The 17783-nt window shown below is 44.3% G+C and overlaps 1 protein-coding gene across 2 annotated transcripts in view; it reads right to left on the reverse strand.

Moving 5' to 3' along the window:
• Positions 1 to 17783, reverse strand: part of zfhx3 (zinc finger homeobox 3) — a 351767-nt gene that overhangs the window by 164919 nt on the left and 169065 nt on the right. For both annotated transcript variants that reach the window (XM_034287022.1, XM_020053680.3), the window contains one exon: positions 136 to 524. The gene's annotated coding sequence lies outside the window, so the exon portion shown is untranslated. The remainder of the gene's footprint in view (positions 1 to 135; positions 525 to 17783) is intronic.

Genomic DNA, 17783 nt, shown 5'->3' on the forward strand with positions numbered 1-17783 from the left:
TCCTGCATGCTGCCTCCCAGGATGGCCGGCTGTGTGCTGGGACACGGCTGCAGGGCTGGCCAGCTTCAAAGCCCCGAAGGAGTTAAAGGGCTTAGGGCCAGGCCAGCGGGAGCAGGGAGAACTTCACAGCCTTACCTGATGGTTTTTTTTGGTTAGAGTCGCCGCCGCACGGAAGCCTCTTGGTTAGAGTCGCCCTGCTTTTCAAGTGTCCGTTTGAAGCCGGCAGCCAGAAAGGTCACGCCCCTCTCTGTCACAGCAGGTTGTTGGTTGTCGGTGATGTGCTGGTGGATGGATGGCCGAATGCTATTGCTACTGTTCAGACTTTGGACTCTTTCTTGGTATATGCTAAAATAATAAACATACAATCTAAAGCTATATTTTCCAGGTGCCTGGGCACCTTCAGATGTTTGGTGATGTACTCCTAGAAAGTCCAGGTATTTCCAGGGTTTTCCAAAGCTATTGGGTTGGATTAAGATTCCCGGGTCGTCAGAAACACAGACTTCCTTTCAGGATGGCCGCGCCTCCTGGAAAAAGAAAAAGCACTATGAGAAAGATGACCATATTATGAAAAAGAAGTGAACCAAAGCAGTTCAGATGGCCATGTAAGACCGCATAAGACAGTGAACGTAACGGTATCATTTGTGTGTTCCCTACATCTGACTCACAGCAACAACATACACATCTGTCACAAAGGAAACAACATGACAACATGGCTTCTATCAAGACTCAGAAAGCTTTAATAAGCCATTTTATAGCAAACCGAATGAATATATAATTATCTGTATTACTGCAGGACAGAATTGTATGATTTCCAGATTATATTAAGAAATAAATATATTGCCATATATAATTTCTCCTCCTTTATCACTGTAGGCTTTTAAAAGCAGAAATGAAAAAGATTTCCGGAGAAACTTAATTTCCCTGTAACCAGAACAAGACATATTCCTGTAATAATGCTCATAATTGCATGTTCTGCCGAGGATCTCATACATAACAACAAAGTCACTTAGACAACACATATTTATTCAACTGTCAATTCTTGCCTTGGAAAAAAAACATGTACAAGACATATTTGAATTCCACATGGGCCTGGTGTGTGCAGGGCTGAATAAACGCGGTTGTCATAGGCTAGGGCACTGACAGCTCCAGAGATGCAGAGCTTCAGTTAGGGAACACAGGACTTGGAGGAAAGGCAGACAGTCTAAAACATCTGAATGTTCCCTTTGGACCCCCTCTATTTGGCAACATTTTTACGATTATTTTTACCTCTGTGGTTAGCCCTGAGTTAAAGCCCATGTTTAATTGCTCCCAAGAGCTCCTATTATGTTGTTGATGAGGAGCTCCGGGATCAGCGTTTAAAACGGCAACCAAAACAATCAGGCCTCCACTCATTGGCTATGCCAGTGAGAGGGTGGGGTCACTGGGGAAGCTCCTCCCATCAGATGGAAAGAAACAGAGAAAGTAAGAAAGAAAAGATAGAAAGTGAGAGCAGAAGAGAAAAAGAGCAAAAAGGGTCTGGAGGGGAGTACAGGGGGCTTGGTGTTCTCAGGATATGGCAACACTGAGTGGAATCATGTATGGTGGTGAAGTATTTCATTACATTGACACTAAAAAGAACTTTCAGTCTTTTCTTAGGTGTACTCCTTCTTTTCTTTCAAACCTAAACAACTATAAAATTAGCAATACATTGACCTTTGACCATGGCTTTTTCAAAGCTTCATGCATTCTGTCCATTTGATAAAGAAAACATTATTTACAACATGTTATACAGGTCTGAAGCACTCTCAGAGAATATGTTCCTATTATCTTATTATTTATTTAATCAATTTGACCAGCCTTTTATCAAAGTTGTATTCCTTTTTATATTCATGAGACCAAAGACAGCAACGCTCTGAAATAAATAACGGTGAGCTTTGCTCAGGTGACTACACTGTGCCTCTACTGTGAAAGGTGGGTCTTCTATATAGGCGAAATGTGAGGAGAAAGTGCACTTACTGTGTGTGGCTATTTGTTTTTATTAATCTAGTCAGCCCCTGCTCTCTTTTCCCCCCTCTCTCTATAACTCTCTCAGGTTGTCTCTGCCCCCCCCCCAACCGCAACCCCCCCGCCCCCCAACCCCGTCTCTGACCATGACTCCAGGGTGGGGCAGGGTGACCTGTGGGAGTGTGTGAGGGATCAATACGTCCCACCCCTGAGCATGGCCGGGCCGCGGGCCATCCCTGACCTGGGCTATTGATCAGGCCTGGCTCGGCTGCCAATAGCAATGTGCTGGATGTGACAGCAGGCTAAGACCAGACAGGGGCTGGGGAAGGGGGAATGTGTATTGCCAGTGGCAGCCCCACAGCACAATGCAGATAAAAGTCAATTCCACTTAACCAAATCACTGACAACTAAATAGTTAGTGGCCAGAGGAATGTGGAGGGTCTCAGATGGTGGCCACTGAGCCAGGGGATCTGACTGGGGGGATTCCCCAGCCACAGGCCTGACTGTCTGAATGGAGGGGGGGGGGGGGGGGGGTCAAGGACTATGGTGTCAGTCTACAGGGCCCGGGTGACCCAGGTGTTCTCTCCAACATCCTCTGACCCGGATGACAGATGACAAACCCTGTAACACCAGGGTAGTGCTGTTCACTTTGAGGAAATGGGCTAAATGCATCCTTCTAATTGGAGTTAAAAACCTGATCAATTCAAATTTGACTTGGCAGTAACTGATCTTTAAAAAAGATGAAGAACAACTATTTTGTTGGACGAGACATGACTGCCTGGAGAGTATATTTAAGTGGGTCTTTATAAAAAAAAAAATGTCATTGATCTGTGTATGAAATAAATCAGAAGAGGCTGAATTTTGAAATGCTGTGCCTATAAAGTTATCCTGTGACTGAGTGTGGCAGTCTGCCTGTGTGGGCCGAATATGTAGTCCTGTGACCATTCCCTCTCCATCCATCTTTCTCCCAGTCATTACCAGTCCATATAAGACTAGTTTACATGTCACTTTACAGGTCCCCTATCTACTCAATGCAATTCTGTCACCGCCGCCTCATTGCCTTGGTCTGTGTTCAGCACCTATCTATGGGTCCATATCTCTCCCTGTAATTACTGAGTGACAGAAAGGCAATACTGACCACTTCATTATAGGACAGCCACACTGACCAGCACTAGAGGCCCCTGCCCCCAAAACTCCTAGACCACTCTGGCCACATTGACCTTATCTACCCAGGGTCACCGGAGGTCAATCAGACAGAATTTATCAGGTAGAAGTTCACTGGTGGTACTGAAGTGGTGGTACAGAGGGGTCAGCTGACTGCTTACGGAGGGAATTGATCGCTGTTGGTCTACTTAAGATAAGGCAGGCCTAATCCACCCTACCTCGGGTCTCTGGGGTAAAGGCTTCAGTAGAAACCTAAGGATGGGAAGTAATGCAGTCAAGGTGGAGAGGGTGGACACTAGAGTGACCATGAGAGGGTTGGAAGATGGAGACGCGGAGAGCTGCCCTGCCGACGACAAGCGTGAGGGAACGAGCTGCAGTGTTTTTAACAGAGTACAAGTGACAGGCTTCCAGACAGATGTTTTTCATTCTCAAGCCGGAGGATTCGAATCAGTGTAACAGTCATACGTAAATGAAATATGTATTGATTCACAATATCAATGGATAGACCACTTACAGCCGGAGAACCTTGTCATTTGAACATTCCGACAGCTACGCTACTTCAGTCCATCTCCTCTGCTTTCCTCGACCAAACAGACTGAAACAGCAGACATCACTGGGGAACACACATCCTCCAGTGTAAAAAGCAGACATGTTTGCATTGCTGTCCCTCACTCCCCAGCCAGGCAAGTTAAAGGGACACGGCACTGATCAATATTTGAACAAATCAGTATTAGTTACTCGCTGGATCTCATAGGATTAATCTGGTTAAAAAATCAAGTAGCTGTCACACTCTGTGGCTGCCCCTGACAGATGGTGTTAAACAAGCGTGCGCGCGCGCGCACGTGTTTGTGATGGATGTGTTCCTGTTTGTGTGTGCGTGTACGTGTTTGTGCGTGTAGGTGTTTGTTTGAGGTGTGTGTGTGTGTGTGCGTTCTAGTTAGTGTCATGGCTGTGTTTGTGCACTACTCTGTATTGTATGTACATACTAAAGCATTAGTGGCACTCGTCAGATCTCGTCTAGCGGCTGGTTCTTGGCACCGCTCACATTAAATTACAATAAAGACAGCCGAGCCGCAGCGCAGGAGAGATGTGCAGCCATTTGAAACTACGCTTTATTACGCTTTGTTCCTTTTAATAAAAAAAAAAAAAAACCTTGCCAAAAAGATAACCCGGTTTAAAAACTCAGATTGCGACGATTGCGTCTTTAAATAATAAATGATCTCCAGCTTCATTCAGATGAGAATATAACAAAAAATAATTGAAGACAACAATATCCTATAAGAGGCCCAGTGCAGCAGTGCTGATTCAGAATCCCTCCCAACTTCAAACACTCCATCATAAAGTATGGATAATCCCTAAAAAAAAGGCCTGCGTCTGTTTACAATTTCCTTCTAATTAAGGCTACAGGATAGGGTCTACCTTGGTTAAAGTTGATGTGTGTTTGTTAGAGTTTCACAGAAAACTGTACCACTGGCAAATTAGTGGGAGAATACAAAACGAAACAAACAATAACACTCTAATATGATCTGCAGTCAAGCAATAAATATTTCACTATCTGTCTACATGTGACACACTTTCACAAGAGAACAAAGGATTTCTAAATAACAAATTATCCAATCTTAGTTTTTATAGAATAGCCTTTGTGACCTGCATTAATAAACAATATTGTGCAGCACGTAATGATCCTCAATTTGTTTAGACTTCTCTCATAAACGTGGACACTTTTCTTCTTTTTGCTTCTACGTCAACAGCAACTTTTTCGTGGCCAGTTATGGAACAAATCAAAACAGATCAAGAAGTGAACAAACAAAATCCTAACTAAGCCAAATGAAGAACGAATGAGACAGTCAGAAGCACACTGCAGAGCTCGGTTCTCTCTCTCTCTCTCTCTCTCTCTCTCTCTCTCTCTCTCCCTCCCTCCCTCTCCCTCTCTCTCTCTCTCTCTCTCTCTCTCCCCCTCTCTCTCTCTGTCTCTCTCTCCATGTCTGCTGGGATTGATAAACTTCAAGACTTCAGTAATATTCTCACATATTAGAATAGGCTTCAATGGCAGGAAAGGGACTATGAGCAGAGCCCAATGTAGAGTCAATTAGTGTTTTTAAAGCCAGAACAACAAGCCTGATGCTGATGACTGTGATGATAGCAACAGATCAGAGAAGGGGAAAGGGGTGGTTGTTGTGAGGAGGATGTCCTACTGGGTGTGACTGGATCCCACAGAGCTGGAAGGGCTATGAGGTGGTGTGTACAGGAAGGATAAGGTAGTACTACGGGATTAATCACTGCTCATAATAAACCATAGTTAAGCTGATACCCTGGTTGGACGCTAGTAAAGAACACAACTGAGGTTCTTCTTCAGAATGATCTGCTAGATTACTCCTTGAAGTTCATAAAACAGGGGGCCACACGTCTGTGTGTCAGAGATTTGAGGATTAAGATAAGCTGACCTTTCATATTCTGTTGCCATGTATAAAAGATGAAGTTTACTGGCCATGATCACATTAGTCCTTATCAATGGACAGAGTCTCTGTGAGGCCGCTTTGAACACTACAATGGCCTTTCAGGAGGCCCCTGTCCCCTGCTGCAGGATTAGTGTGTATGTGTGTTGTTGGTTTATTTAGTAGCGCGTGTGTGTTTGTGTGTGTAGGGGCCTGTTGTCCAGGCAATTTGTAAATGCAGAATGTACTGACGTTCATTAAAGGCCAGTTTGGGTGAACTACGCCATGAGCCACCCAATATGAAGGTTAGACTGAGTTCATCTTGTCTTCCACCGCCGGCCAGCGGTCTCCATCAGCCTGCCGCTTGCCCATGGTACTGAGGTACTCCATCTCAGCAGATCAAGGCCCAGGTAGGCCCGTCGTGGTCACACCTCCATCGTGCTCACTGAAAGGGCAGGTCTGGGGCTTCTCCAACTCTGGTATACTTCAGAATACAGTTCCGGTCTCTGAGTGGCCCTGTCCTGCAGCCCCACAGCTGTACAGTACATGCATCAGATTACTGGCCAACATCTCCGGGACTGTTTGATGTAGGGAGGCAATGAGTGTTTACAGCTGAGCATTGGTGGGACTTCACTTTATAAACTCCATTATTTTCTATTGTAAATATTCAAATCCACATTGAAATCCTTGGCTTAGTGAGGAGTATTGTCAAAAGCAACATACGGCGCCATTCAGCGATACCCCCACTCTCAACCCCTTTATGAAAAAATCATTATGAAGATTAATACAGGAATCACATGGAACCATGAGCCAGTTTTTACAACCCAGTTGAAACAACATACACTGAAATGGAAATGTGGTCAGGGGTTCTTTTTTTTTGTTTTCGTTATTTGTTTGAGTGTTTTGACACATTCTGCATTTCCCCCTTTTGGCTAGAATTAATATTTGGAGGCTTGAATATTAATCCTGAATCAAGGCTGGATTATTTTGCTATTGTCCCCTCTGCACTGAGCCCTAAATAAAGGCGCTGACACGGAGAGGAAATCTATATGTCCCTGCCTCGCAAACAAAGACCCTGCACCCAGAGATAACACACACACTCACACACAGCCCTCCAAAAGAGTCCCCCTACTACACCTATCTACACACACACACACACACACACACACACACACACACACACACACACACACACACACACACAGCCCTCCAAGACAGTCCCCCTACTACACCCATCTACACACACACACACACACAGATACACACACACACACACACAGCCCTCCAAGACAGTCCCCCTACTACACCCATCTACACACACACACACACACACACCCACACACACACAGCCCTCCAAGACAGTCCCCCTACTACACCCATCTACACACACACACACACACACACACACACACACACACACACACACACACACACACACACACACACACACACACAGACACACACACACACACACACACACACACACAGACACACACACACACACAGACACACACACACACACACACACACACAGCCCTCCAAGACAGACCCCCTACTACACCCATCTACACACACACACACACACACACACACACACAGACAGACACACACACATATATATATATATATATATATATATACATACAAACATATGAACACACACACAGATATAAGAAAACACAGACATCCAAAACACACACACATGCTGGATGCACCCTCTCTCCTCCAAGCCTCCCTCTCTCCTCTCCTCCAAACCTCCCTCTCTCCTCTCCTCTGAACCTCCCTCTCTCCCACTATTCTCACCACTCTCTGCCTCCCCTGTCTCCCTCTACCAGAAAACTTTGCCATGGTAGATTTGCAAGGCAATTGTGCCCTTAAACCGTGCCTCTTCCCCAGCTTAGACCATGCATTTTCCAGAGTTTATCAAAGAATACAACAGGGTTATGCTTGAACCATTATTCTCCAGGCTAGAACAGTCATTTAAATGCAGCAGTACTACTGAGGAAAGAAGCTGCTGGCCCACCGCAGAACACAGAGAGAGAGGGAAACACGTTACAATAACACATTGCATTACCGTGTTGACCTTTCCTGTTGAAATAGTTTACAAACAGCTGTGAAGCTCCTTCCTCTAGGCTCTTTGTACATCAGAGACTAGGACAGATGGAGGTACGCCATGCTTAAACAGAAAGGCTTTTTCTCTCCTTGCCACACAACAGCACTGCAAGCATGCATGCACGCTCGCACACGCACACGCACACAGTTCTCGCAGTACGGGCGTTTGGTCATGGCTTTGTCAAAACATAGGGACAGGGTGTGCCAGGGCTTTAATGCTCCTCTGTATGTGTTATAGCAGGGAGCTGACAGGGGGAGAGAGGAGAAGTGGGGAAGGAAGATGAGGCAGTAGGTGGACAAACACTGGAGAAGTGGAGGCAACTGTCTGCTCTGGGTGGAGAAGTGGATGCCATGGTCTGCTCTGGGTGGAGAACTTGAGGCCATGGTCCACCCTGGGTGGAGAAGTGGATGTCATGGTCTGCTCTGGGTGGAGAACTTGAGGCCATGGTCCACCCTGGGTGGAGAAGTGGATGTCATGGTCTCTGCTCTCAGTGACCTGTTCCGTGATGTACTGACATGATTTAATCAATCACACAGTCTCTGTTTCTGGGTGGGCCGACTCCCAGTCTAGAAGGATGTTGATGTCCAATCAATAAGAAAAGAATGCGCTTGTAAGTAGGATAGGAGGAACAAGAGGAGTGAACCAGTGGGAGATATTTCTCCCACTTCTGTCTGTAGTGATCCGGATGGGGGAAGTCCCATGGTTGTGGTACGGTCTTAGGAAGACATTTCTGGTAGGAGGGTGGGGATTTGACCTGGATCAGCCATACTTACTCCTTCTTCCATTAACAGAAACAAAGGAAGAACACATTTGGATGGAAAGGTAAAATAAATATATGGAAACGCAACCAGATCCCTTTTCTAAGGGATAGGGGGAGGTGTGAAGGTTTGGCGAGAGGCTTTTTCTCTGATATAGCCAGGGGCTCACTGGAATAAGCTCAACCCTCAGGAAGGCTGTTTTGGTAAATGATAGAGGGGTGTAATTAATAGTCACTGCAGCACAGGTTTGATTTGGATTACATTAACATATTATCAATGATGTATTAATCAAATTCAAATAAAAATGTCCCCAGAATATCTTACTTAGGTATTTTTCTACTCAGGCCGAGAAAGTTTGAGCTCTTTTATATGTTCAGTCAGGGCGGGCAGACTTGGGCTGGAAGCAGTACAGCTTTGCAGTAGTTTGAAACAACATTTCCATGCTCTAATCTATTGCTATTTATTAACCTCCTTCTTCATCACCGTGCCAACTATTTATAGGGCTCTGACCAAGAGGCAGAAAATGATCAATTCATGTATTTACATTTAACAATAGCACCGTGCATCATCATGCAAAAATAAATAAACACAGCCATGATCGAGCACTGAGAACACAATGCACGTAATTTGTGCAAAGCTACTTTGGGCTTGATTTCCCCAACCAGCTAAGTGGATTGTGAAAAGAGTTAGCCACTTTTATCATCAGCAGAGGAGACAAATCAGCTTTGCCTTTGTATTTTCACTTAAATGCATGTTCTGTTTTTCTCAGATAAGTTGTGTTGTTTAAAAGCATCCGTTCTCTCCTAACGCTTTGTTCATTGGGAGAACTTCATGCCCAGGGATTTTCTAAACACAATTCATCAAAGTGGAACGGCAGCCTTTTTTCCCCATTGCTAATCCTTTTTGCTGCAGATGAGAGATTTGCTGTTCAGACTCATTAAGATTAGAGCGTTTTGCCAGAGTTATTTAAGAATGCAAAGTTCCATGTGAGACCTCTCAGAGTTCACAACAGAGGAAAATCCCTAAGACACGCTTGGGGGCTGATCTTAACCCATATTTCTATATTTGGTGTCAGTGATTGAGTGATAGCATGTGAAATGGTTTCCCCTTCTATATTTTCTATTAGAGAGGACAGACACAATATGTTTGCATTGTAAATTACTTTATTTAGTAATAGTGGAACAACAGCGTTTCACAATAATTCCCCCCAAAATGGCAGTCTAATGTTCTAGCCATCTTATTTGTCCACAAGAGATGGACCATCTCCTGTTGCCAAATTGACTAAGGCCAGGCAAGTGAAAAATTCAACATGTAGAAATGAATCTGCTCTAAAAGTCTACTTACAGCCTTAAGACTACTCGCACTTTGCAGACCTTATAAATTTGACAACAATTTCAATATTCAGTTTACTGTATGGAGTAGATAAGTACTTTTATTAACTTTACTTATTTTACAAAGCAATGGTATTCGCTGTAGTGATGTTTTTCAATATAAAACATTATAGCCCATTGTACTCCAGTGGGTTGCTGATTGTATTTTGACTGAGAATTTGATTTTTGCCAGCGGAGATAGTAGTATTCTGGCTGGGCAGTAAGAAGTATTTTGTTGTGGAGTTAGTTGGTTTTTGGCTGTGGAGTTAGTTGACTTTAGGCTGGGAAATCTACCATATTTTGGCAGTGAAGTTATTCAACCTTTGGCTGGGAGTTAGTAGGATTGTGTCTAGGGAGTTAGTTGGTTTTTTCTTAGGGAGATCATAGTCTTTTGGGTATGAGGTTAGGAATCTATTTGCTGAGAAGTTAGGAGTCTTTTGGCAAGGGGTTTTGAATTCATTTGACTTGGGAGCTAGGAGTCCTTTGACTATGGTGTTAGTAGTCTTTTGGCTAGGGAGTTAGTTGTCTTCTGACTAGGGAGTTAGTAGTGTTTTGGCTAGGGAGTTAGTTGTCTTCTGACAGGGAGTTAGTAGTGTTTTGGCTGCTTCCAAGCTTCAGCGGGACTCAGATCCCCTTGTTGTTTGAACACACAGCTCCAGTCTAGGCACCTTTCCCAAACCTTCCAGCTCCAAGTGTCGCAATCTGGTTCCATTTTACAGCTGGCCTTGAGATTGTAACAGAGCTCCTTTCTCCCCCTCCCAAACCGCATATTTAATCCCTGCGCTTATGTCAAACTTAATTACGGGAACTTGTACGAAGAAATAACAAATGTGCCTTGTAGGAGTGGGAGAGAGGAAAGGAGGGGGGGAGGGGGAAAAGGAAGGGAGGGGGGGAGAGGACAGGAGAGAGGAGGAAAGAAAAGAAGAGAAGAAAAGGAGAAGAGAGAGACATAGCACTTATTAATTCAGGCAAAGTCTACTGGATAGAATGTTATGTAATGATGTATATGTCTTACACAAACTTTTTCCTTTTTAAAACCTTGAGTCTACTTCTATACAATATATTAGGTATTACATTATCAACTAAAAAAATTGATATATTCCTTCCGTTATTTATCCTGCCACAACACGGTTGGCCAGTCATTACCAATATCCTGGTGGCTTAAAGCACACTGACTAAAAGATATGAAGAGTCAATAGAGCAGATGATATAAGAACGTTTTCATCAATTTTGAGTTCCCAGTGTATTAAAGGTAGCTAAAATGTCTGATTCCATGGAGAAAGAGAGCGAGAAAGAGTGAATGAGTGAGAGAGAGAACTTACGCAAACACTCTAAGAGGCCCTCTACCCATATTTCTTAAACTGACAATAGCACCAGTTCTTTATAGCCCCTACACACCGTGAAGAAAGAATCATTAGACTAAGCTAGTCACCCCCGATGTGCTTGTGTGTGTTTATACGTGTGTGTGTGTGTGTGTGTCTGTATGTGAGAGTAAAACTATTTACTCTGCAGAAGTGGAACAGCAAAAGAGAGAGATGTTTAGTCTGTCAGTTTAAAACTATTACCTCAAACTCTAAAAATATGAGCCAAACCTGTCTCGCACCGACACCAGGCGACAGCACTGTGAATAACAAACCTTTGAAAAGTCCAAATCAATTTTTTGGGTAGTAACAAAACAAACGCTTCAACAGAGTGAAGAAAGGGGGATTTCATTTTTTTTTAACACTTTGAAAAGCACATATTCATACAATCTTCATAAGGCAAAACAGCTTAAATGCAGTATACATGAAGTCTTTTGAACAGGGAGATGAGGATCAGGGCTCAGTCAGCCAGGGATGAAAGACAGGGATGCTCCTCAGAGAGACACAAGAAACAGCCGCACAATTAAGAGCAGGAAGACCTTCCACTCTACCCTGTCCAGCCCCCCCACCCCACCCCGCCTCCCCCCGACTGCCCCTCTGGCCAGAGCCTTCCCAGACTAGACCCCGGTGGCCCAGCACTGGGCCAGGGGAGGGAGAGATGGTTCCCATGCCACTGGCGGTGGGACCGGCGCGCCACCCTGAGGTATTTATAGCAGACCAGCTCTGAAGGGCCGGGAGAGAGGGCACGCTTGTTTTCCTTTCCATTCCCAAGGCACTCTCGCCAGGCCTCACACGGGGGTGTTAAATATATACCCAAATACTGGGAGCTGAGCCGCAGGAGGAGAGAGGAGAGGCAGCACAGTCCCACAGAGTATACCTTCACCCAGACAGAGAGAAACAGAGAGAGAGAGAGAGAGAAAGAGAGAGAGAGAAAGAAAGATAAATTAGAGAGAGAAAGGAAGCGAGAGTTACAAAGATTGAAAGGGTAAAACAAAGAGAGATGCCGAGGACTGTACGATTTCCTTACAAGTCCAGAGAAATCTACTAACACTGACTGCAGGGTAGAATTAGGCCAATAATGAATAAAAACACCAAAATAGATTATGTTTTGAAAAGCTTTTAAATACAGTGACCTCCTCTTACATCACCACCATGTCACCAAGAGTTGAACAAAGATAAGAGTCCCTTCATCAGTCTGGTCCTTGGGCTGAGTTCACCCACCTCTACCAACACACAGAATCTCCATGACCAGAACATCCAATCTATCAGAGTAAACCAAATTACAAGTCAAAACCAAACCACATCACCTGTTGGGAAACACAAGCAATAAGCCAATGCAGGGCTATCTGGCACTAAATCTACAGTACACCGTGACATCTGACCACGGCTACTGATCAAAGCCTTGAGAAAGTACCGATCCGGACCGCTGGCTCCAGAACACGTGGGTCGCTCCAGCCCACTTTGGACTGTGGCACACTGCCCTTTCAACAAAAACTGTCTCCATTATCCTTTCCCACTGTCTCCCTCCAATAAAGCCACATATAAAATAATGTAAATGCCTGACAATACATTTCAATATAAATGAAGCTCTGGTTCAATAAACACAGCCTTGCCATTGAGTAGGGTACACACAGGAGGAAAGACTGTGCAATCACTGTACTACAAGGGAATGAGATAGAGATGCATTTACCGACATTACGTAAAACATATAAAACAATTAGAGTATAATTTCACCCCAAAAATAAAATGAAACTTTGTGTAAGGGCTCAACTCCATCTCTCTCACGCTGATGGGGAAAGCCTTGCCATCCTTTCCAGGGAGGAGCTGTGGTTTGGCAGAGCACTTCAGAGCGACCTGCTTTAAGGTAAGGTACAGTGTCTGACAGATACAAGTAATGCATTTAGATTTTACTGCATTTGGTATGTTTGATCTTTTTTCGCCCGTGATTGTTTTATTGATTGTCCACTGGACAATCTTGATTATGGATTTTTATTTAATGTTGTATTGTAAACGGCCAATTATTTCCCAAGTACATTTTGGCTATATGTACATTATTACGACTTGCCAATAAATCAATGTGAATTGAATTGAGAGAGAGGGAGGACCCAGTAAGCAAGATCCTGCTCAGGCAGACACAGGTGGAATTCAGTGGCCCCAGAGAGGACCAGGTTCACTCACAGCCAAGTGGTAGACCGGCCCTGTTAGTGTCTCTGTCAAATGATGTCTTAGAGAGTGAGACTGGATCTAAGGCCCTCCCCTCCTCCCTGTCTGTCTCTCTGTCTCTTTCTCTGTCTCTTTCTCTCTCTCTCTCTTTCTTTCTCTCTTTCTTTCTCTTGCTCAATGCCTGGGAATTCCGGAGTGATGTTATTGCTATGATGAAAACAGACCATAAATACGGAACACTGTGATGAATATAACAGCGATTACGGAGGCAGGGATAATTAGTTCAGGGGAAAAACTAGAGAAAGACTGATTGAAGTTTGCTCTGTTTTTGTGTTTGGGAATTCCTTTCAAGATGGTGTCTTAATGTATGAGGAATTACAGAGGCAACAGTATTGTGATAATCATCAGGGTGTTTGGGAGGACCTCTGGGGCCTTGACAGGGAGCCTTTCTTCTGTTTCAGCTCTCTGCATTTCTCTCTCATTTTCATCTCAGTAGCTAAAAGCTGCGCTGCCGTCTGCTTTTTTAATGACGACTTGGCCAACAAACAATTAATAGGCTGCCCCCACAGATGCCTGTTAAAAAATTAAACAGCAGGAACAATGGAGCGCTCCCAGAAGGGGCCTGATGAACCTTCGGCGGCTCCCTTTGCTCTCCACCAGCCTCTCCTCCCTCTCTTCCTCTCTGGCCCTCCCTTCCACACATGTCACTCTGGTCCAACAAACGTTCTCTCTCCCATCCAGGCTTAGGTTGTGAAGCTGTGGGACTACGTCTTTAACAACACCCCATCCCAAGCCCCACATCCCCTGCACAAACCACGCTGCCCCCCACCCCACCTCCTTCAGGGCCCCCGGCCAGCGTCCAGCCCACTGTCTGACTGCGTCAGAAGGATTCCGCAGCATTGGCCTCTGTTTTTTCATGCTTGTGGGAAAATAGCAGCTCATGTTTCCTAGGATGCCTTACACATTCCTCACACTGTCTTCACATAGCAGGGCCCCAAAGAGTGGGAGGGGTTATGGCACATAGGGGGAGGGTCTTCGCTAGGGAGAGGCAGGACTAGATGAAAGGAAAGTGGATAGAGTCTACAAAGTTTATTTAGTAGCGGGTTGCTAGGCGATGTGAAAATCTGAACAAACTAATTGCATTTCCCTTAGTTTGATGAATAAAACAGAGAACTTGGACAGCTCCTTTCCAGCTCATTTCACCTCAATCCATCTGGGAGTTAGAGATAACGGAACATCTGGCAGTCACAATGTCTAACGTCTAAAGTATCTGATCCTAAATGACTTTTTAGTGTCCCCACATCCTGCAACAAACCCAATGTGCAAAGCTAACTTTAAAGGACCTTTAATGTAAAACAATTGGGGTGAATTCTGGATGATATTCATATCCTTTCGGTTCAAGTTTAATACACTATATCAGACTGATTTATAGACGCTAGTGATATGTGTAATTAGATTGAATTTATTGTTGAGAGGTATCAGGAGCGTTCGTATCAATCTCAAGGTCAGAACTGGGAGGTGGAAGATTTCAGCAGAGGCTTCAAATTTGACACTGACGTCCAGTAAAAATCACCTGTTTCCCTGTTTCATGCTGAAAGTCATGTCCACACTACTCTCCTACACACACATACACTCGCGCACACACACCCACCCACACACACACACACACACACACACAAATACACTCAATTGCTTTTCATCCTGGTAAGTCTTCACCAGATGGAGAGAGTTCAGGTTTAGTCACATTCCAAGCCTCAATACATTAAGATAAAGGCAGTTTGTGTTGAAATATTTAGGCCACAGCTCAGGATTAACGGCATGTGGATTTTGGAATAGCAAAGCAATTAATTTTGATGTTGAAACCAATATTAATGGTAATGTTAAAAACATCAAAGCTCAGCCAGACACAGACACAGCAGCTCAGCACACAATGGAAGTGATGAGCACAGAAGAATACGTCCCACTAAGAAGCAGAGCAGGGGAAATACATTTTGTCTCTCCATTGATTTTCATTACGGTTTCCTGGAGGAGCGGTAGGGTCAGAGCAGGTTAAACTCAGTGTGTGTCTTTGAGTGGGCTTGGCCATCAGGTGAAGTGCTTCCTTCAAACTCTCTAAGAGGCCTGTTAGCTTTTAGCTAGCATAACACTAGTCCCATCCTTTGACCTCAGCAGGGTGGGGAGGATGGAGGAATGGAGAAGAGGTGGGTGTTGGTGATGGTGGGGGGGGCACAGCCACCCCTCATCATTACAGCCCGGTAAAAACACATCTCCAGAGCTAAGCGCCACAAATTCAGCGTTTTACGAGGCCTGTTTGCTTTACATTCTTAATGAAAGTAGGTCGGTGAAAGGCCAATTACGACCAACAGTCTGTTCTGCTCTGAAGACCAGAGGGTTAAACCACAGCCAGCCATGCTAGCCTCCATGCCCCAGACTGGACCCAGGACGTTGAAGACAGCAAGGAGGAGACTTGTCAAATTAGTGCATCTGAATGTTGAGCTCGGTAATGACCGGGAGGCCCATCGGAGAGTCTCGGTACGGCTTGGTGGACTGCTCAGAGTTAGCCCTGGGCAAAGTGATATCATCCCCCCACCCACATACTCATTTACCCCCCGTCACCACGCCAATTGAACCAGGGGGTCCAGGGGGAGCTGCATTGAGATTCACAGCACATCTCCATCCCTCAGCCGGCACCATCCCCACTGGAGACATTATCTCATTCCATTATGCATGCAACACAGGGGAGTGGGTGAATGTTCCGTGTGTGAATATGTGTGTGGGTGTGGAAGAACACAGACATATCCCTCTATGTATACATGGACTGTGACAAGCATGTGGTGAAAAGCGTTTTTTTTTGTGGGTGTAAAAGCAATGGAAGGCTTTGGGTTTGGGCCGCACAATATATCGTTTCAGCATCAACGTTGCGATGTACGCATCCGCAATGGTCACATCGCAGAACGTGCGATTTAGTGAGGTAAACATATATCAGTCTACAATATATCTTTTTTTCAAATGGAAAACTAGCAATATATCTGTCTGATATAATGTAATTTACTCCGATTTATGGGTTATGGATACACAGTTAATTTTAATAATAATTATTTTAAACACAGAGTTCATTGCTGCACGTGGTTGACATGCAGGTTATGCTTACGCGAGGAACAGGCAAAAAAGGCTGAAATTGAGAATATGGTTGCAAAAAGAAATGCATCGTCAATTATCTGGAAATATTTCGGCTACAGACAGGACCAAAAACAGGTATATTGTCGAGAGTGCCACAACATGAGGCAACACGACCAATTTGGTTTGATAATTTAAGGCGGCACCACAAATCTTCGTATGATGAGTGCAAAGCATCTCAATGCCGTCCAAAGCAAAAACACCATAAAAGAAAGGTTCCAAACGGCAGAGAAAAATTACAGATTAAATAATATTTCACGTCGCCAAAGATATGGTACCAATTAACACGGTTTCCAAAGAGGGTTTTAAAAACATGATACATTTGCTCGACAAGCGGTGTGTAATGTCATCATGCAACTATTTTTCTTAAGTTGCCATCCCAGAGTTGTACAAGAAATGCAAGGCAAAAGTTGAAACAGAACTGTCACTAGTGGAATATTATACAGCAACAACGGACTTGTGGTCCAGACGGACAACGGAGTCCTACATAAGTCTGACCGTACACTTTATTAATGAGGACTTCCACCTGAAAAGTCACTGTTTGCCAACTGCATTATTCCCAGAGGATCATACAAGAGAGAACATCGCAACAGGGATGAGAGAAGCTTTAGCTGATTGGGGCCTAGATGTGAGTCGTCTAGTCTGTATAACAACAGACAATGCCGTGAACATGGTGAAGGCTGCACCTGAACGATTGGACCATGTTGCAGTGCTTTGGCCACAAACTGCATCTTGTAGTTGGTAATGTTGCTATTGCTATACGATTACTGTTACATATTATTACCTAGCAACCTGTTCTGAAATATAAAAATGTTCATATGTTTCATACATTTTAACTGTAGAGGATGGGGCTGCGAAAGAATGAAGGATACAGACTGTCAAGTTGATAGCCAAAGACATCCTTAGTTTTTTCATATCGCAATATATATTGCAGAACAACTCAATATCGCAATGTCAGTTATTTCCAATATCGTGCAACCCTACTTTGAGGGTCTTGTCTTAATGGAACTGGGTTTATTTTGATTGTGGAAAAAAGAGAAAATATGTATTGCAATCTTTATCCTGTCGAAAAAATCTTTCGGGAATTTCCTCACCTTTAGAAGTACATTAGCTATGTTCATTTATCTCACTGTATTCTCTGGTACACATCTCATGAGCGAATCCATGAGGGGGGGTTCCTTGGTCCTTTGATGAGCATGTGAGAGTCAGGCTTTCATTCAGACATTCATTGCTCTGACGGCTTTAGTAGAGATATCACC

Source organism: Esox lucius, chromosome 2, assembly GCF_011004845.1.
Source record: "Esox lucius isolate fEsoLuc1 chromosome 2, fEsoLuc1.pri, whole genome shotgun sequence".
In the NCBI taxonomy this organism is placed as follows: Eukaryota; Metazoa; Chordata; class Actinopteri; order Esociformes; family Esocidae; genus Esox; species Esox lucius.